Source organism: Salmo salar, chromosome ssa04 (assembly GCF_905237065.1).
Source record: "Salmo salar chromosome ssa04, Ssal_v3.1, whole genome shotgun sequence".
Taxonomy (NCBI): Eukaryota; Metazoa; Chordata; class Actinopteri; order Salmoniformes; family Salmonidae; genus Salmo; species Salmo salar.
The window spans coordinates 11,496,909-11,518,657 of NC_059445.1; the positions used below are offsets into that span (position 1 = coordinate 11,496,909).

The 21,749-nt window shown below is 44.1% G+C and overlaps 1 pseudogene; it reads right to left on the reverse strand.

The window, feature by feature from the left end:
* Positions 1 to 6,083: 6,083 nt before the first annotated feature.
* On the reverse strand, positions 6,084 to 21,216 carry LOC106602309 (hydroperoxide isomerase ALOXE3-like; annotated as a pseudogene).
* Positions 21,217 to 21,749: the final 533 nt, after the last annotated feature.

The window sequence follows — 21,749 nt, forward strand, 5'->3', positions numbered from 1 at the left end:
CTCTACCCAAAATTACAAACAACTAATTGCAGCATAACCACAAAAATGGAAGAGGCAAGTAGAAGGGGGGAAAAGAAAGGAACTTGTCTGTCGACCCTGCATTAAAGAACATAAATGGTTAAAGAAAATTGTGATAAATAAAAACATATACCAATTTAATTTAAGGACCAAATTGACATCTGTACCATATAAATTGCAAAATAGTTGGGAAGAGATTTTCGATGTACCCATTCCATGGCACATGGTTTATGAATTGACACGCAAAACAACGCCGGATTCAAAACTTCAAATTTGTCAATTTAAATTATTATACAAAATTCTTACAACCAATAGAATGTTAAATAAACTCAGCAAAAAAAGAAACATCCCTTTTTCAGGACCCTGTCTTTCAAAGATACTTCGTAAAAATCCAAATAACTTCACAGATCTTCATTGTAAAGGGTTTTAACACTGTTTCCCACGCTTGTTCAATGAACCATAAACAATTAATGAACATGCACATGTGGAACGGTCGTTAAGACACTAACAGCTTACAGACGGTAGACAATTAAGCTCACAGTTATGGAAAGTTAGGACACTAAAGAGGCCTTTCTACTGACTCTGAAAAACACCAAAAGAAAGATGCCCAGGGTCCCTGCTCATCTGCGTGAACGTGCCTTAGGCATGCTGCAAGGAGGCATGAGGACTGCAGATGTGGCCAGGGATAAACGGATTTGCGTTTATCGTCAAAGGAATGTGCGTTACACCGAGGCCTGTACTCTGGAGCGGGATCGATTTGGAGGTGGAGGGTCCGTCATGGCCTGGGGTGGTGTGTCACAGCATCATCGGACTGAGCTTGTTATCATTGCAGGCAATTTCAACACTGTGCGTTACAGGGAAGACATCCTCCTCCCTCATGTGGTACCCTTCCTGCAGGCTCATCCTGACATGACCCTCCAGCATGACATTGCCACCAGCCATACTGCTCGTTCTGTGCATGATTTTCTGCAGGACATTAATGTCAGTGTTCTACCATGGCCAGCGAAGAGCCCGGATCTCAATCCCATTGAGCACGTCTGGGACCTGTTGGATAGGGTGAGGGCTAGGGCCATTCCCCCCAGAAATGTCCGGGAACTTGCAGGTGCGTTGGTGGAAGAGTGGGGTAACATCTCACAGCAAGAACTGGCAAATCTGGTGCAGTCCATGAGGAGGAGATGCACTGCAATACTTAATGCAGCTGGTGGCCACACCAGATACTGTTTCTTTTGATTTTGACCCCCCCTTTTCTCAGAGACACATTATTCCATTTCTGTTAGTCACATGTCTGTGGAACTTGTTCAGTTTATGTCTCAGTTGTTGAATCTTGTTATGTTCATACAAATATTTACACGTTAAGTTTGCTGAAAATAAACGCAGTTGACAGTGAGAGGACGTTTCTTTTTTTGCTGAGTTTTTATGGGGGATACAATCTTCCCAGCTCTGCAGATTTTACTGTGAGTCATTAGGTCATTTATTTTTGGCACTGTCCATATGTAGCTCATTTTTGGTCACAAGTCCAGGAATGGCTGAAGAATTGCAACTGTCATGACGTTGTATTGGTTAATGTAACAACTCCTGCTCATCGAATGATTAACGGTTTATAATTGCGTGATTAAATGAATCAGGCAATTATTAACTCATTAACCTGGGGCACCATGGGAAAGTTGGTTTTATTGAGTTTCTATTTCCCAAATTAACTCAAAGAATATCAGAATATCGGTCTTACAACAGTCGCTAATTAATCAATTTCCTCTACAGTCTCATTCTGAACGTCGCATAATCCGGGAATCTGCACAAACCCGAGTCCCACCAATGAGTCCGTACCACACCAATTTAGTTGATTATTTATTTACTAGCAAGCTAAAATGATAATATAAGATACACATACACATACACAAAAACACAGTTTAGGCTATTGATTAGAACTTAGTACAACGGCTAACGCACTATGACATGTGTTACCCGAAATGGGGATTTAAAAGAGAGAGAAAGAGAGAAAGTACATGAGAGAAATATACATTTGGGTGCATTTGTCAGCTATGCTTATTTTAACCATAACCTTGCCCCGAACTGCCGCTCTTATGGGTCAGAATATAATGATGTAATTACGTGTTGAAGGTCTCCGATGGGGGTCTCCGCGTGGACCGTTTTGTCTTCTCGGATGACGCACTTCTCTGGTGTAACTCTCTGATTGCCCTCACGATGTCAGTGTCCTTTGTCTTAACGGTCTGTTTCCTCGCCCTTGTTCTGAAAGGGGTCTTCTGAGGACAGCCAGCCTTGTAGCTCAGGGCTCACAACATAGGAATGAAAGCAGTGTAGATACACGATTAGATGGAGAGTGGTGACTGGGTGGTCCTGCTTGAATTCACCCTCTTAGACGCAGCTACTCATCTGTAGCATGGATAGAAGAGGGTTCCTTTGTCTTCAATCTGGACCCTTTCTTTCTAAAATAATCTGCAGAAATTGTTGCAACCCCTATTACTAGCCTGTTCAACCTTTCTTTCGTGTCATCTGAGATTCCCAAAGATTGGAAAGCAGCTGCGGTCCTCCCCCTCTTCAAAGGGGGGGACACTCTTGACCCAAACTGCTACAGACCTATATCTATCCTACCCTGCCTTTCTAAGGCCTTCGAAAGCCAAGTCAACAAACAGATTACCAACCATTTCGAATCCCACCGTACATTTTCCGCTATGCAATTTGGTTTCAGAGCTGGTCATGGGTGCACCTCAGCCATGCTCAAGGTCCTAAACAATATCTTAACTGACATCGATAAGAAACAATACTGTGCAGCCATATTCATTGACCTGGCCAAGGCTTTCGACTCTGTCAATCACCACATCCTCATCGGCAGACTCAATAGTCTTGGTTTCTCAAATGATTGCCTCGCCTGGTTCACCAACTACTTCTCTGATAGAGTTCAGTGTGTCAAATCGGAGGGCCTGTTGTCCGGACCTCTGGCAGTCTCTATGGGGGTGCCACAGGGTTCAATTCTTGGACCGACTCTCTTCTCTGTATACATCAATGATGTCGCTCTTGCTGCTGGTGAGTCTCTGATCCACCTCTACGCAGACGACACCATTCTGTATATTTGGACACTGTGTTAACAACCCTCTAGACGAGCTTCAATGCCATACAACTCTCCTTCCGTGGCCTCCAACTGCTCTTAAATTCAAGTAAAATTGAATGCATGCTCTTCAACTGATCGCTGCCTGCACCTGCCCGCCCGTCCAGCATCACTACTCTGTACGGTTATGACTTAGAATATGTGGACAACTACAAATACCTAGGTGTCTGGTTAGACTGTAAACTCTCCTTCCAGACTCACATCAAACATCTCCAATCCAAAGTTAAATCTAGAATTGGCTTCCTGTTTCGCAAAACAAAGCATCCTTCACTCATGCTGCCAAACATACTCTCGTAAAACTGACCATCCTACCGATCCTCGACTTCGGCGATGTCATTTACAAAATAGCCTCCAGTACCCTACTCAATAAATTGGATGCAGTCTATCACAGTGCCATCCGTTTTGTCACCAAAACTCCATATACTACCCACCACTGCGACCTGTATGCTCTCGTTGGCTGGCCTTCGCTTCATACTTGTCGCCAAACCCACTGGCTCCAGGTCATCTACAAGACCCTGCTTGGTAAAGTCCCCCCTTATCTCAGCTCCCTAGTAACCATAGCTGCACCCACTTGTAGCACACGCTCCAGCAGGTATATCTCACTATCTCCTTTGGCCGCATCTCCTTCCAGTTCTCTGCTGCCAATGACTGGAACGAACTACAAAAATCTCTGAAACTGGAAACACTTATCTCCCTCACTAGCTTTAAGCACCAGCTGTCAGAGCAGCTCACAGATTACTGCACCAGTACATAGCCCATCTGTAATTTAGCCCAAACAACTACCTCTTCCCCTACTGTATTTATTCATTTATTTTTCTTTCTCCTTTGCACCCCATTATTTTTATTTCTACTTTGCACTTTCTTCCACTGCAAATCTACCATTCCAGTGTTTTACTTGCTATATTGTATGTACTTCGCCACCATGGCCTATTTTTGCCTTTACCTCCCTTATCTCACCTCATTTGCTCACATTGTATATAGACTTATTTTTCTACTGTATTATTGACTGTATGTTTGTTTTACTCCATGTGTAACTCTGTGTTGTTGTCTGTGTCAAACTGCTTTGCTTTATCTTGGCCAGGTCGCAATTGTAAATGAAAACTTGTTCTCAACTTTCCTACCTGGTTAAATAAAGGTGAAATAAAATAAATAAATAAATAAATAGTCAATCAATCGATAATATAATAATTATTTTAGCAAAAATGTTTATCTTTAATTTGCAATCTGTAGAAGCTATGAGAATAGAAAGGTTCAATACTTTTGTGAAGCATCAGAGCACAGTTGAAAAATATATGGCAAATAGAAATCCAAAATGGATGGTGTTAAGAGATAGATGGGAGGGATTGAATGGAGCTGAAGGGTGGGACTAATAACAAGATGTAAAACAATGTAAAACATACGGGGTCTGTAAAATGTATATAGGTTCAGAAATGTTGTGAAATAGCACTGTTACAAATAGAAATCAAACTGGATGGACATCAGAAATAGAGGAAGGACTAAAAACAAACAAAATATAACTATTGTAAAATAGATGTCTGTAAAATGTGATTAATATGTATAAACTGAAGGTTGAAGCCTACGTGTTATTGTTTAATAGTTTACTTCAATTGGTGGAAGGGTGGTAGGGTTTGCGGGGAATAATAAAGGTATATTCAAAAAAAAGTATGTATATGTATGTATAGTTGAAGTCAGAAGTTTACATACACTTAGGTTGGAGTCGTTAAAACTCGTTTTTCACCACTCCACAAATTTATTGTTAACAAACTATATTTTTGGCAAGTCGGTTAGGACATCTACTTTGTGACACAAGTAATTTTACCAACAATTGTTTCACTTATAATTGACTGTATCATAATTCCAGTGGGTCAGAAGTCTACATACGGTAAGTTGACTGTGCCTTTAAACAGCTTGGAAAATTTCAGAAAATGATGTCATGGCTTTAGAAGCTTCTGATAGGCTAATTGACATCATTTGAGTCAATTGGAGGTGTACCTGTGGATGTATTTCAAGGCCTACCTTCAAACTCAGTGCCTCTTTGCTTGACATCATGGGACAATCAAAATAAATCAGCCAAGACCTGAGAAAAAAATTGTAGACCTCCACAAGTCCAGTTCATCCTTGGGAGCAATTTCCAAACGCCTGAAGGTACCACGTTCATATGTACAAACAATAGTACGCAAGTATAAACACAATGGGACCATGCAGTCATCATACCGCTCAGGAAGGAGACGTGTTCTGTCTCCTAGAGATGAATGTACTTTGGTGCAAAAAGTGCAAATCAATCCCAGAACAAAGGACCTTGTGAAGATGCTGGAGGAAACAGGTACAAAAGTATCTATATCCACAGTAAAACGAGTCCTATATCGACATAACCTGAAAGGCTACTCAGCAAGGAAGAAGCCACTGCTCCAAAACCGCATAAAAAAGCCAGACTACGGTTTGCAACTGTACATAGGGACAAAGATCGTACTTTTTGGAGAAATGTCCTCTGGTCTGATGAATCAAAAATAGAACTGTTTGGCCATAATGACCATCGTTATGTTTGGAGGAAAAAGGGGAAGGCTTGCAAGCCGAAGAACACCATCCCAACCGTGAAGCACAGGGGTGGCAGCATCATGTTGTGGGGGTGCTTTGCTGCAGGAGGGACTAGTGCACTTCACAAAATACGAGGCATCATGAGGCAGGAAAATTATGTGGATATATTGAAGCAACATCTCAAGACATCAGTCAGGAAGTTAAAGCTTGGTCGCAAATGGGTCTTCCAAATGGACAATGACCCCAAGCATACTTCTAAAGTTGTGGCAAAATGGCTTAAGGACAACAAAGTCAAGGTATTGGAGTGGCCATCACAAAGCCCTGACCTCAATTTAATACATGAGGGAGGTAGACAGGACTTCAACCAAAATGAGATGAGGCAAATATCACAAGAAGACTGGAGATAAAAATTTAAAAAAAGATGAGCTTTTAATTGCAAACGAGAGTCACACCTATTGTTCTCTCATATTATTCTGACACTTCTTTACTGTTAATAAACATTTCAGTGTCGCATCATTTAGCAGGAGAGCTCATTTTCACTAGCAGTCCTTGTAGTCCATAGTTATATGGCACCAGAAATGAATCCTTCAGAAAGACCCTGTATTTCTTAACATCCATTAACACGTACAAAGGTAATAATAACATCAACAAGGCCTTTGTCTGTGAGAGGGACACCATGTGGAGGTGTGTGTTGGTTTAACACAGTTAACACTTGTGTTACAGCGTTAACATTCTGACTGAACCCACAGTGTGATTTCCCTTTATCTGATTGAAGTGGGACATTAGTTTAGCAAAGCTCCAAAAATTGACATACTCAATACATTTTATAGATTTTAGAATGTTTACTATTGCATGCCTCCAGAATCATTGGGTCGTGTTCATCAGGGCACGCAATGGAAAATGTTTTAAAGCGCTAAACAAAGGACAACAAAAATAAGGTGGTTCCTCAGTTTTCTTCCAATTGGTGCCTAATGAACTGGACCCTGGTCTAGGCTCTTGGCTTATCTAAATGGCCACGCTTTTCTCCACCACAGCAGGGTCCATGTAGGTGTATGGCACTGGTAGCCCAGAGTTCCTGGTATTGATGGTCTCGCTGAAGACCTTCAGCTCAGTCTGGAATTTCTGAATCATCGTGCAGGGTGGTACCTCGTTGAAGTGCTCCTCTGGGTACTGGCCAAGGGCCACCTGCATATGGAGAATAATCGAAGTTAGTAAAATATTGATAGTTACAATATCATTAACATTAAAAAGGACACTTAAATAGGATATTTTGTAGCTAAATATAGTATTCCAGGCCTAGATGATATTGATAATAGTTCATGAAAGATGGCAGACTCACAAAGTCACTGGATTGCTTGCTAAGGAGCCACATAGTGGACATGCCCTGTGCTGTTGTGCCGACATCGGGGAAGGTCTCCAGCATGGTGCTCTCAGTAGACTGCCCCTTAGTGGTGGGAGGTGGCTGTTGCAGGGAGATGGGGGTGTTGGGCATCCAGCCACCATAGTCATACTGTAACATGAAGAAGAATGACTGATTATTACTGACAGACAATATGGTGGTATTCTGAAATTATGATATGATAGTGGCAAGGAATTACAGCAAAAACCTTGCAACATTTTTACAAATATGTCTCTTCCTAAATGGTAGATGGGGCAGATAATGTCAGGAGTGCTTAGATTTAGATGAATAACACACTTGAAAAAACAGTATGGGCTATGCTACACCCACCTGTCCAGAGTTGACAGCAGAATGTTGGCCTGAGCAGGTGAAGATCACCACGGTCACGAACTTGACGACCTCTGGCACAGTGGAGAAAGACTGAGGGATTCCTGGACAGAAAGATAAGAACCGAGAGAGGTGTGTGATGAATGGAGTTATGCCAGGGGAGCTGGGTGGACTGTTACTATAGGACAGTCACGTCCATGGAAGTTGTGAGTTATGCCGGGGAAGTTATGGTCCAGAAACAAAAAAACATACTGGTAAAAACAAGACATTTCACCATACGTCATTACCACACACACCCCTATTACCCTGTACATCGTCACCTGTGCATTCTTGGGCCAGGAAGCCATGGTCAAAGATATCCAGTTCTGTAGTTCCTGGTCTTCCCGGACCTCTGAGTCACTCAAGCAGTACTGGAGCGCCAAGTCTCGGTCCAAAAGGCTCATTAACATCTTCTACCAACAAGCCATTAGATTGCTGAACGATCAATTACATGGCCACTATTTATATTGACCTCACCACTTTACCACTGCCTACATGTACAATTTACCTCAATTACCTCGAGTAACCTGTATCCCCGCACATTGACTCGACTCGATACCGGTATCGCCTGTATATAGCCTCGTTATTATTATTTTATTGTGTTACTTTTTTTGGTTTATTTAATAAATATATTCTTAACTCTATTTACTTAAAACTGCATTGTTGGTAAGTAAGCATTTCACTGTAAGGTCTACACCTCTTGTATTCGGCGCATGTGACATGCTATGCTAACTGGACATGCTATGCTATATTATGTTATGCTATATTCTGTTATGTTATGCTACATTTACGTCATTTAGCAGACGCGCTTATCCAGAGCGACTTACAAATTGGTGCATTCACCTTAAGATATCCAGTGGAACAACCACTTTACAATAGTACATCTATATCTTTTTTTTGGGGGGGGGTTAGAAGGATTACTATATCCTATCCCAGGTATTCCTTAAAGAGGTGGGGTTTCAGGTGTCTACGGAAGGTGGTGATTGACTCCGCTGTCCTGGCGTCGTGAGGGAGCTTGTTCCACCATTGGGGTGCCAGAGCAGCGAACAGTTTTGACTGGGCTGAGCGGGAACTGTGCTTCCGCAGAGGTAGAGCGGGAACTGTGTTTCCGCAGAGGTAGAGCGGGAACTGTGTTTCCGCAGAGGTAGGGGGGCCAGCAGGCCAGAGGTGGATGAACGCAGTGCCCTTGTTGGGTTGTATGGCCTGATCAGAGCCTGAAGGTACGGAGGTGCCGTTCCCCTCACAGCTCCGTAGGCAAGCACCATGGTCTTGTAGCAGATGCGAGCTTCAACTGGAAGCCAGTGGAGTGTGCGGAGGAGCAGGGTGACGTGAGAGAACTTGGGAAGGTTGAACACCAGACGGGCTGCGGCGTTCTGGATGAGTTGTAGGGGTTTAATGGCACAGGCAGGGAGCCCCGCCAACAGGGAGTTGCAGTAATCCAGACGGGAGGTGACAAGTGCCTGGATTAGGACCTGCGCCGCTTCCTGTGTAAGGCAGGGTCGTACTCTGCGAATGTTGTATAGCATGAACCTACAGGATCGGGTCACCGCCTTGATGTTAGCGGAGAATGACAGGGTGTTGCCCAGGGTCACGCCGAGGCTCTTACCACTCTGGGAGGAGGACACAATGGAGTTGTCCACCGTGATGGCGAGATCATGGAAAGGGCAGTCCTTCCCCGGGAGGAAGAGCAGCTCCGTCTTGCTGAGGTTCAGCTTGAGGTGTTGATCCGTCATCCACACTGATATGTCTGCCAGACATGCAGAGATGCGATTCGCCACCTGGTTATCAGAAGGGGGAAAGGAGAAGATTAATTGTGTGTCGTCTGCGTAGCAATGATAGGAGAGACCATGTGAGGATATGACAGAGCCAAGTGACTTGGTGTATAGCGAGAATAGGAAAGGGCCTAGAACTGAGCCCTGGGGGAAACCAGTGGTGAGAGCACGTGGTGCGGAGACGGATTCTCGCCACGCCACCTGGTAGGAGCGACCTGTCAGGTAGGACGCAATCCAAGAGTGAGCCGCGCCGGAGATACCCAACTCGGAGAGGGTGGAGAGGAGGATCTGATGGTTCACAGTATCAAAGGCAGCAGATAGGTCTAGAAGGATGAGAGCAGAGGAGAGAGAGTTAGCTTTAGCAGTACGGAGAGACTCCGTGACACAGAGAAGAGCAGTCTCAGTTGAATGACCAGCCTTGAAACCTGACTGATTTGGATTGAGAAGGTCATTCTGAGAGAGATAGCAGGAGAGCTGGCCAAGGACGGCACGTTCAAGAGTTTTGGAGAGAAAAGAAAGAAGGGATACTGGTCTGTAGTTGTTGACATCGGAGGGATCGAGTGTAGGTTTTTTGAGAAGGGGTGGAACTCTCGCTCTCTTGAAGACGGAAGGGACATAGCCAGCGGTCAAGGATGAGTTGATGAGCGAGGTGAGGTAAGGGAGAAGGTCTCCGGAAATGGTCTGGAGAAGAGAGGAGGGGATAGGGTCAAGCGGGCAGGTTGTTGGGCGGCCGGCCGTCACAAGACGCAAGATTTCATCTGGAGAGAGAGGGGAGAAAGAGGTCAAAACATAGCGTAGGGCAGTGTGAGCAGGACCAGCGGTGTCGTTTGACTTAACAAACGAGGATCGGATGTCGTCGACCTTCTTTTCAAAATGGTTGACGAAGTCATCCGCAGAGAGGGAGGAGGGGGGGGATGGGGAGGAGGATTCAGGAAGGAGGAGAAGGTGGCAAAGAGCTTCCTAGGGTTACAATATATTATGCTATGATATATTATGTTATCTTATGCTATGCTTTATTATGTTATGTTATTCTATGCTATGTTATGCTATATTATGTTATTGTCACGACTTCCTCCGAAGTCGGTCCCTCTCCTTGTTCAGGATGACACCGGTCTTCTAGCCATCGCCACTCCACCTTTCATTTTCCATTTGTTTTGTCTTGTTTACCTGCACACCTGGTTTACATCTCCTCTTAATTACTATGTGTATTTATCCCTCTGTTCCCTCCATGTCTGTGTGGGGTATTGTTTATTGTCAAGGTTGGCATGCTTCCGGCTGGTTTGCACCGGGTTTTGTTTTGTACCCGTGCTTTGTGGCAGCCGGTACTTTGTACTTGGTTGTTGTTCTTTGTGCTGCCTCACTTGTTCTGTGGGTATTTGTTTTTGTGACACGGTTGCGTTCCGTTATAATAATTGCCTCAGTAAAGTGCTTTGTCCACTCATCTCTGCTCTCCTGCGCCTGACTTCCATGCACCCACCGTTTGCACCCACCGACCCTCAATACACCCACCGTTTGACAGTTATGCTATGCTATATTATGTTATGCTATGATATATTATGTTATGCTATATTAATTTATGCTATATTATGTTATGTTATGTAATGCTATATTATGTTATATTATGTTATGCTATGATATGTTATATTATGTTATGCTATGCTATGTTATGCTCAGTGGAGGATGCTGAGGGGAGGACAGCTCATAATAAAGGCTGGAATGGACTGAATGACATCAAACACAAAAAGAAACCATGTGTTTGATAACATTCCACTCTTTCTGCTCCAGCCACTCTTTCTGCTCCAGCCATTACCACGAGCCCGTCCTCCCCAATTTGGGTGCCACCAACCTCCTGGTTTTATGCTATGTTATGCTATGCTGTGCTGTGTTATGTACCTTGTAGAGGGGGTGCACCATGGGAATGTTGCGCAGCAGTGCTACGGCGAACACCTCAGCCAGGAGGTGAGTGCGCAGCAGGTGGACGTTGAGCTGGTGCTCTTGAAAGTCAGCGCTCCTCACAAAGATCTTGGCCAGGAGCCAGTCATACTCAGAGTCAGTAGGAAGGAAGATGGGGTTGTCTTTTGCAGGCTTCTGCTTCAGCTGTGGAGAGAGACAGTGTTAGGGACCTCATAGATGGCTACCAGCAACATTATCCCTGTTTAATGGAAAAATACAAATAATAACAATAGCGGATTCCTTTTTGGTGCTACATAAAACCCTTTTTTGAAGGTTCTGTAAATAACCATGAACATAAGGTTATAAATGGAACGTTTATGGTGCTATAAAGAACCCTGTCCTAAAGTTCTATAAATAACTATCAAAAATGGTTCTACATAGCACCAAAAAGGGTTCTGCTATCGTTACAAACCTTTTTGGTTCAGGGCTTGACATTCACTTTTTTTTGCCACTTGTCCTTTGGACAATTAGAAATATTTTTTACTTGTCCAAAAGCTCAAGACACCAAAAAATGGTCTGTAACACCATTTGTACCTTTGTACATCATTGTATGATGCAAGGAACCACTTTACAAAATGAAATGCATTACTATCTTTTTTTAACCATAGAGAATCAGACAAACATGGAGGCTACACTCTGTCTATTGGCGTCTTTGCATATTCAAGTCAGTCTCAAATTACAACATTGCCCCTTTAAGGCTCGCCTGGAAGATGGTTGGACACCCTTGGTAGTCTCTAAAATGTTGCAACGTTACAATTACAACCAAATAGCCTACTTGTTATGTCTTTATAATTAAGGGCTTCCCGCCATCCCTGGGATGATAAAAAAAATATGTCTACGGTTCAAAAGACTCTGACGGATTCAAAATGCATACAACCACTACACATGAAAAATGTAAAAATGCAATAGGCTGACGCAACAGAGCAGACCGTTTAGCTTAAACGGTTGAGACATTTGTATAAAAATTTTTTTATTCATATTATAAGCTCAACAATGCGCACATGGCTGAAGGCTAATGTTATTGGCATTGTTGAATTTGAATTCATAATAGCAAGCTAGGACTGATTGTCACGGTTGTCGTCGGTGAAGGAGGACCAAAACGCAGCAGGTATGTGCAGGCTCATCTTGCTGTTTATTTATTTTCAAAATGAATAACAAAATAACAAAACACTAGAACGAACGAACAACAACAACAAACAGTCTGGCAAAGCATAAGGCTCAACACAGAACAATCTCCCACAAAATACAAGACAAACACACCCAACTAATATAGGACTTCCAATCAAAGGCAACACCAAACAGCTGCCTTCAATTGGAAGTCCAACCCCAATTAACTCAACATAGAACCAGACACACTAGACTAAACATAGAAATACCTAAACATAAACCAAAACCCGGAAATACTAAATCAAACACCCTTTTAACAAACACACCACCCCGAACCACATAAAACGAATACCCTCTGCCACGTCCTGACCAAACTACAATACTAATTAACCCTTATATTGGCCAGGACGTGACAGTACCCCCCCCTTAAAGGTGCTAACCCCGGAAGCACCTTAAAAAAAAAGAAAAAAAAACAACAACCCCAAACAACAAAACCAAAATTCCCCTCTACTAAAGGGAGGGAAGGGAGGGTGGCTGCCGTCAACAACGGCACTGTGCTACACCCCCCCTCCCCAACCCAACCAATATCTGGAGGTGGCTCTGGTTCCGGCCGTTCCAGGCTGTCGGGCCCCTCTGGCATCGCCGGGGGGCAGTCGGGCCGCTCTGGCATCGCCGGGGGCAGTCGGGCCGCTCTGGCATCGCCGGGGGGCAGTCGGGCCGCTCTGGCATCGCCGGGGGGCAGTCGGGCCGCTCTGGCATCGCCGGGGGGCAGTCGGGCCGCTCTGGCATCGCCGGGGGGCAGTCGGGCCGCTCTGGCATCGCCGGGGGGCAGTCGGGCCGCTCTGGCAGTTCGGGACAGTCTGGGCAGTTCGGGACAGTCTGGCAGTTCGGGACAGTCTGGCAGTTCGGGACAGTCTGGCAGTTCGGGGCAGTTCGGGGCAGTTCGGGGCAGTCTGGCAGTTCGGGGCAGTCTGGCAGTTCGGGGCAGTCTGGCAGTTCGGGGCAGTCTGGCAGTCCGGGGCAGTCTGGCAGTCCGGGGCAGTCTGGCAGTCCGGGGCAGTCTGGCCACTCCGGCAGTTCAGGGCAGTCTGGCCACTCCGGCAGTTCAGGGCAGTCTGGCCACTCCGGCAGTTCAGGGCAGTCTGGCCACTCCGGCAGTTCAGGGCAGTCTGGCCACTCCGGCAGTTCAGGGCAGTCTGGCCACTCCGGCAGTTCAGGGCAGTCTGGCCACTCCGGCAGTTCAGCGCAGTCTGGCCACTCCGGCAGTTCAGCGCAGTCTGGCCACTCCGGTAGTTCAGCGCAGTCTGGCCACTCCGGTAGTTCAGCGCAGTCTGGCCACTCCGGCAGTTCAGCGCAGTCTGGCCACTCCGGCAGTTCAGCGCAGTCTGGCCACTCCGGCGACTGTTGACTGGCGGGCAGCTCCGACGACTGTTGACTGGCGGGCAGCTCTGACGACTGTTGACTGGCGGGCAGCTCCGACGACTGTTGACTGGCGGGCAGCTCTGATGACGACTGTTGACTGGCGGGCAGCTCTGATGACGACTGTTGACTGGCGGGCAGCTCTGATGACGACTGTTGACTGGCGGGCAGCTCTGACGACTGTTGACTGGCGGGCAGCTCTGACGACTGTTGACTGGTGAGGCTGGGTTTACGCACTTGAAGCCTGGTGCGTGGTGCTGGTACTGGGCTTACCAGATTTTGAACACGCACCTCCAGGCTAGTGCGGGGAGCGGGAACAGGACGAGTCGGACTGGCTTGACGCACTTCCGGGTCCGCACGAGAGACAGGAGCTGGAAACCCAGGGCTATGGAGGCGCACAGTCGGTCTTGATCTTACCTCCTGCACAACCCGTCTTGGCTGGATGGAACTAGTAGCCCTGTACGAGCGGGGTGCTCGTACAGGGCAGACTGGGCTGTGCAGGGGCCTGATGGTAGCCGTGCGTAGAGCGGGAGTTGGGTAGCCTGGTCCTCGGAGGCGTACCGGCGACCAGTTTATGCGCTGCGCAGGCATCCTCCTACCAGGCTGGATGCCCGCTCTAGCACGGCACCTGCGAGGGGCTGGAATAACGCGCACCGGACTGTGCGTGCGTATGGGTGAGATAGTGCGCTCCTCAGCAAAACATAGCGCTCTCCACCCCATACGCTCCTCCATATAACCACGGGTAGCTGGCTTCCGGCTCTTCCTACGCCTAGCCAAACTACCCGTGTGCCCCCCCCAAAAAGAATTATTGGGGGTGCCTCTCGTGCTTCTCCCTCAGCGCGTCCATGGCCTCGTACCTCCGCCTCTCTGCCTTGGCTGCCTCAATTTCCCACTGCGGGCGGCGATACTCCCCAGCCTGGTGCCAAGGTCCGGCCCCGTCCAGAACTTCCTCCCAGGTCCATTTTTCCCGCCAGTCCAACTCGAAGTCCCTCTGCTCCTTGGTCCATTGTTGGTGGGAGATTCTGTCACGCTTGTCGACGTCGGTGAAGGAGGACCAAAACGCAGCAGGTATGTGCAGGCTCATCTTGCTGTTTATTTATTTTCAAAATGAATACCAAAATAACAAAACACTAGAACGAACGAACAACAACAACAACAACAACAACAACAACAACAACAACAACAACAAACAGTCTGGCAAAGCATAAGGCTCAACACAGAACAATCTCCCACAAAATACAAGACAAACACACCCAACTAATATAGGACTTCCAATCAAAGGCAACACCAAACAGCTGCCTTCAATTGGAAGTCCAACCCCAATTAACTCAACATAGAACCAGACACACTAGACTAAACATAGAAATACCTAAACATAAACCAAAACCCGGAAATACTAAATCAAACACCCTTTTAACAAACACACCACCCCGAACCACATAAAACGAATACCCTCTGCCACGTCCTGACCAAACTACAATACTAATTAACCCTTATACTGGCCAGGACGTGACACTGATGGTTTGGTTGGCTAAACTAGCAAGTATTTTTGGTTACCCAGGCAACTAGTGTCACTATCTAGTAAACTTGCTAGCTATTTCAGTGGATGTTGAACTCATTTATCCCTGCAAATGAACACATTTCTAGCAGTAAATGTGCTAAATTATAGCCAAGGTATAAAAGGGATAATCAACTCGGGGCTCTATGCGTACTCTGGAAAATAATGTAACTCTGTGGAAGGTTAGTTCCACTCTGCTAGCGCTTTGTGGAACACACCTCATTATTCATTATTTTCCAGAGAGCACATAGTCATTGATTATCCCTTATGTATTTCACAAGACACTTTCACTGGCCATAGTCAGATTTAAAATGTAATGGCATAATAACACAACAGATTAGATAAACTGGAATGACACTCTCACTTAAAAAGAGCTTTGAGCAAACCACACCCCCCCCCAAAATAATTATGAGCTGCCCCCCCCACACACAATTGAATTATCACAAAAAGAGGAAAAAAACCTTTTCTGAACTCCAAAGAAGCATTGAAGGACTCAAAGGTTTCACATAAAACCATCACCCTTCCCAAAGAACCCTTGATGAACCATAAGTGTGTAATGCATTAATTAAAAGCATTTGAAAACAATATCAAAAATATTTTCTTTGGGCGCTGTCAGATACAGTGGAGGCTGGTGGAGGGAAACATGGGGAGGACGGGCTCGTCATAATGTTTGGAACGTAAAGAAGGGAACTGTAGTAATGAGCCCGTACTCTCCATTTCTACCTCCACCAGCCTCCATGGGTAAGTGGGCTCTCTAAAGGAGATTGAAACATGATGGGTTTACAGACTCTCTCACTTGTAATGGTCTCTGTGACTGTAGTCTTCACTTCAACGTTAGTTAGGTCAACCTTACCTGGATGGCGATGGGAATCAGCTTGTCATCAGGGGTTTTGTAGAGCAGGACCAGAGGAGCCGCCATGTACTGTTTTTTCTTATTGATCACGTTTGCCTTTAATCCATCCAGGTTCTTGTAGTCAAGCAGGAATATGTTGCCGCTCTGTTTGGGATTGGATGACATGGGAGAATAAATCCAAAAGTTACAATGCAACAGGTTAGGATTACGGTTCACTTTCTTGATATTTTAGAATGGGACAGATATTGTAGCTCTGCGTTATACTAGGATTATCCCAAAAAATATCCAATAAAGTTATTTTTGCGATTACTTTCTTGGATTTTAGGGTTACCATCCCCCCACAAAAACATAAAAGAAAGTAATACTGGGATGTTTTTCATTTTTCAGTAACCAGGTTTCCATCCAACATTTTTTAAGTACATGTCGGATAGAAAATGTCACGACAAGCCTGAAGGAAACAGAATATTTGTCTGTAAACTTTCAGCATGTCAACAAAACAAAATATGCTAGACAAGTTGGGATATTTTTATGTCAGTAAAATGTATAATGGGAGAAATGGTGGTGTAATGGCGCTTTTATGTGCACAAAATTATATATCTAAGTAAACTTGGAGTCACATGATGATATGTTGTGTGGTCCTCTCACTACGACTCAGGAAAACATGCAGTTTATTAGGCTACAGATGAAATAAGTTATGATGAACTTCACAGGGTGGTGAAAGTGCACAGTGATGAGCTTGATGCTCCTTTCCAATAAATATCTAGGGTCTTTTTCTGGTGACATGATGACTGATGCTTGACTGCCATTGATAAGTAAAAATAATATTTTTTGTCCATATAATAATGTCATCATGTAGGCTATACCTGCACTGTATCTGCCAGCTGTTGGCTAGAGTGCACGTGCCAAGACCAGAGTGGGCACATTCGCTATATAACAGAAAAATAATTGTGACAAAGCCATCAGAGTTGAAAATGTGATGGAAATGACATTTACATGTTTTTATTTATTATGTTTGGGTACATGGGAATTTAACCACAAAGGTTATTTTTATGTGCACTACGTCATCACACAGCCTTATATCCGCAACAGGTAAATTTGATGGAAACATCTATGGTGGGGAAATGTGCATATTGTTTTTATGCGGATTTGAGAATATTTGCATGAAAATCTGTCGCCAATTGGATGGAAACCTAGCTATTGAGAAACATACTGGATGGACCTCCACAAAAGTCATCTGGAGGTCCAAAAAGGAATCTGGTACATGCCTCTGATGGTCCAAGAAAGTGGACGTCTAGACATCCAACAAAGGGATCTCCATTGACTTCCATTTATAATTGTGAATATCCAAGATATTCATCAAGGTCCAAGAGGACTGCCCCTAGTCCAGCGCCCCCCATAATATAACTGGTACTGCAATAATTTAGGAAACTTTTAACAATTCATTTATTTTACCAAAGAGTCACACTTTGACATACTGTACGGTACCTGCAATTCCCTTAGGAGGCTGGACGATCCACGAAGAGAGGGCTTGACCATATTTTCTGTGACTGCGACGGATCAACATGGGGTTGGAGCCATTCAGATACTGGTACCCGAAAAACTCGTCTTCCTTCCAGTGCTCCTGTGCGTAGTGTGGAAGATGGAAATTATGTGTCGTATTATTTAGTGGACACCGTAGCAAAACCTTTTGCAACAGAAAATAAAATCAAGAGTTTCTTATTGGACAGGTATTCCCTCCCTGTTTCAGTCTGTTTTTTTCCAGATGATGCCTAGTAATCCAGGGTCGTTTTTAGTATATACAGTACCAGTCAAAAGTTTGAAGCTGGTTGAGAAAATGCCAAGAGTGTGCAAAGCTGTCATCAAGCCGAAGGGTGGCTACTTTGAAGAATCTCAAATATTAAATATTTGTCTAACACATTTTTGGTTACTACATGATTCCATATGTGTTATTTCATAGTTTTGATGTCTTCACTATTATTCTACAATGTAGACCTTGAATGAGTAGGTGTGTCCAAACTTTTGACTGGTACTGTATGTATATTTCTATTTGACATATTCAAGTAGTATTACTTCCCCCTTTCACTTTGTTTCAAAATGTTTACCTCCTAATAAACAGGCCCCTGGAGTTAATACTGCAAATGCACCTGTGAAATGCACTCACCTGAGATGACAGTTCTATTGAGGCAGACTTTGCTGATTTCATCAATGTTTTTCCAGTTCTTCTTGCTGTCAGAATACCCCATCAGTTTCAGCTCAGTGATCCTACAGAATGGGAGACAAGGAACTATGTCAAGCTGAGCCAATAGAGTTTCACAGAGCAAATGTAAAACTCAACAATATAAATGAATAGAATACTTTAGAAGAGCTTTGATGATCTGCTGCAGGAAGTACTATCTGAACTGTCCTTAGAGGATGAATTATGCCCGACGTACGCAACGCAATTAGCTACGCAAAAATGGCTGTCCTGCATAGTCGCAAAAATATGCAAGTGTGTGCAACCCAAAATGTTAAAATCACCACGTACTGGACAAAGGAAAAAAGCTCAAATCCGCACTGAACTATTCGTACGTTTTAATGTAATTATCAGCAGGAGAGGTCAGAGCAATCAGACACATTTGGGCGACAGCCTTCATCAGCGTTTGGAGAAAAATAGGCATTCACACATAGTTATAAATGATGAAACATTGTAGTATCTTTATTCACAGTCATAATTTACATTCATTATTTACAATCATTGTTCTATTATTTTTCACAACTTCTAGTGCCTAAAAATACATTAAAATGTAAAGAATATTTTAGTGAATGAGGGTTTTCGGATTTTCCCCCCAGTGTATGGCTTTTGAACTCGGCACCCAACAACCTTTTGTTACTACAGATGAGTAGCACATTGCATTCTCGTGTTGTGTACTGAAGTCGGGTATACATTTGGCTTAGGTGAGGAACTCACCCGGTGGCGGCGGTGAAGAGGAACTGGGTGGCCTTGGTGAACGAGAATTGGATCTCGCTGGGAAGATCCAGAGGGTTGTCTGCCTTCATGCTGCCGGGGAAACCCTCCTTGTAGGTATCCCAGCTGAGTAGGAGGAGGAGCAGGTGGAGCAGGAGAAAGAGGAGGAGCAGGAAATAAATGGAGGTTGGTCAGATATAATGGACAGACTGGGCAGCTAGGACGAAAGACCACAGCACCTACCAGTACAGCTCAGTTCTCATCTTCATCTCCTTTTCCCTGCTGTACCTGGCAAGATGATTAGTTTCATCACAGAGTCTTTTAGCTGAAAAATATAACAAATAATAAATCAAGTTAATCACACATATTATTACACTAATCCTTCAGAACCAGTGTTGCATGTATTACTGTATGTACGGTGGCCCTAAGAGGCAAAGTAGCTTTAAAACTTAGTGACATCGTACACACACAAAGAAAATGCCTCCCCTCACACACAAAGAAAATGCTGCAAGTATCCACTTTTTTCCCATGCATTAATTCATTCTAACATGTCTGCATGTGATGTCGTTTCATAACGTCACACCGTGCTGACCTGTGCCCTCTCTGAACAGGTGCACCTCCTTGTCCATGATCCAACGGTAGATGGGGAACTGGCATGTGCCTTTCTCTGGCGTCGTTACGACAACCTTGGACGGGAACCAGGTGTCCTGGGGGAAGAGTGGGAGGGGCTGCTTGTCCAGCTCTATCAGCACCAGCTTGCCGAGGGAGGAGGGGCACACCACTTCGAATTCACAAGATGCCTGCAGAGAGAGCAGGGGAGAGAGAGAGAGAGAGAGAGAGAGATGGAGGAAGTGAGAGATAGATGGAGGGAATGAGAGAATGAGATAGAGGGGGGGAGTGAGAGAAAAAGGGAGGGGCAGAGAGAGAAGAGAGAGAGCGAGAGAGAGCGGAATCTGGACTGTGTGAGAAAGCAAGTAACAAAGGCAAATATAACTAATCCTGTACTACCAGTATTATTACGTAAGGGCCCAACATAAAGGCAACAAAGTCTTCACATCATATACACTATATGTGTATGAACATATTGGTTGCTTTTGGGTGTGTTTTGAGTACAGTATTTGAAAAATGCAAATGGTAAGTCTAATTGAAGCTAGAATAATTTGTTGCTACATCCATTTTTAGAATTATAAATTATATACACTCAGATTCTTGAAGAATATAATTTATAATTGCTTAGTTCAACTGTCGTACCCAATCAGAACCCAAAATACAAGCTTGTTTTACTCCAATGATTGTAAGCAATGTAAATGTAAACAAACACTAAGCTATAGTCACAAAACATGGTTAAAAGTATACATTTTCTATGAATTTGAGAATAGTGACATTTCTACAAGCCCATCCCTCAGCTTTTTACCAAAACAGAGTTGGGGTGCCTCTTTGTTATTGTTTCAATTAAGGATTCTAGCTTTAAAGATAAATATCTGTTAGTACTGATAGGAGCATGACTGACTTACCGTGTCTTGATAGAAGCCTCCCCTCAAGCTAGTGAGCCACGTGCGCTTACTCTCTCCTTTTTCGCCAACCAGCTTGATGAAGACGTTGTTCATCGTGGTGGCAGTTGCGATGTTGTGTGTGTGCACAGTCACCTTGTATTTTGCCATTTTGACTCTGAAAAACACTACGATAGGCTTATCTGCACACACTAAGACTGCACACCAAACAACAGTTCATTCAATGTAGATGGTGCAAACATTTCTGCAAATATTTAGACTTGCATGATATCTGTTGATCCATTTTAATAACAAAAACATTTTTGAGGGTATTCTTGCTTGAATAACAAACTTGCAAAGCCACAGTTATTGCATACACACAGCATGTGGGGGGACATTTTTCACAAGCAAATGGCAGTGAGCAAATTAACCATAGACAGGAGTAATATGCTTATTCAATGTACATATTATCCAATATACCCATTGCATTGTGTGCATTGCATTCATGGCTCAGTACACTGATCTCTGGTTAAATAATAGCCTCCTCATTCTACACATAGTTGAAGAAAATAAAACATGAAATCACGCTGCACATCAAGTTTAATTGTGTTTTTTGCACACATCTGTGCTCTTTTGCTTGATGAAAATGTCTCCCATATTATCAAAAATAAAACATTCAGAGTTCCCTTACCTGATTGGTTGATAGTTTGTAGTACCCTGTTAACTTTGCCTTAACATGCATGTAATGATCACCTTCCCTACTGCTTGTTTTATACCTGGCTGGAGGTGTGTGCAGAACCCTGTGTACATATCTGGGTGTTACTTCCCACCATTGACCTTGCTCATCCTGCATGATAAATTCTGGCACTGTTGATAGCGAAGCGTTGCCCAATCACTTATTGTAAATACACAGTAGAAGTGTTGAATCTTCTTGTAAAGGTTGATCCATGGTTGAAAGGGTGTTGTAATGCCACTTTCCAAGTTCTGAGGGCATGTGGTTAAATGTTTGCTCAGCACTGCAATGCAAGTTACATGTGGGAAATTGCATTGTTGTCACAGACTATGTTTAGGTGGTCTGCAAGATATCCAAACAGGATTTTACGAGTCTTGTACAGTTACTATATCAAGTTAGTACTATATCTACAATACTGTACAGTATATATTTTTTTAAGGTAACATTTATTTAACTAGGCAAGTCAGTTAAGAACAAA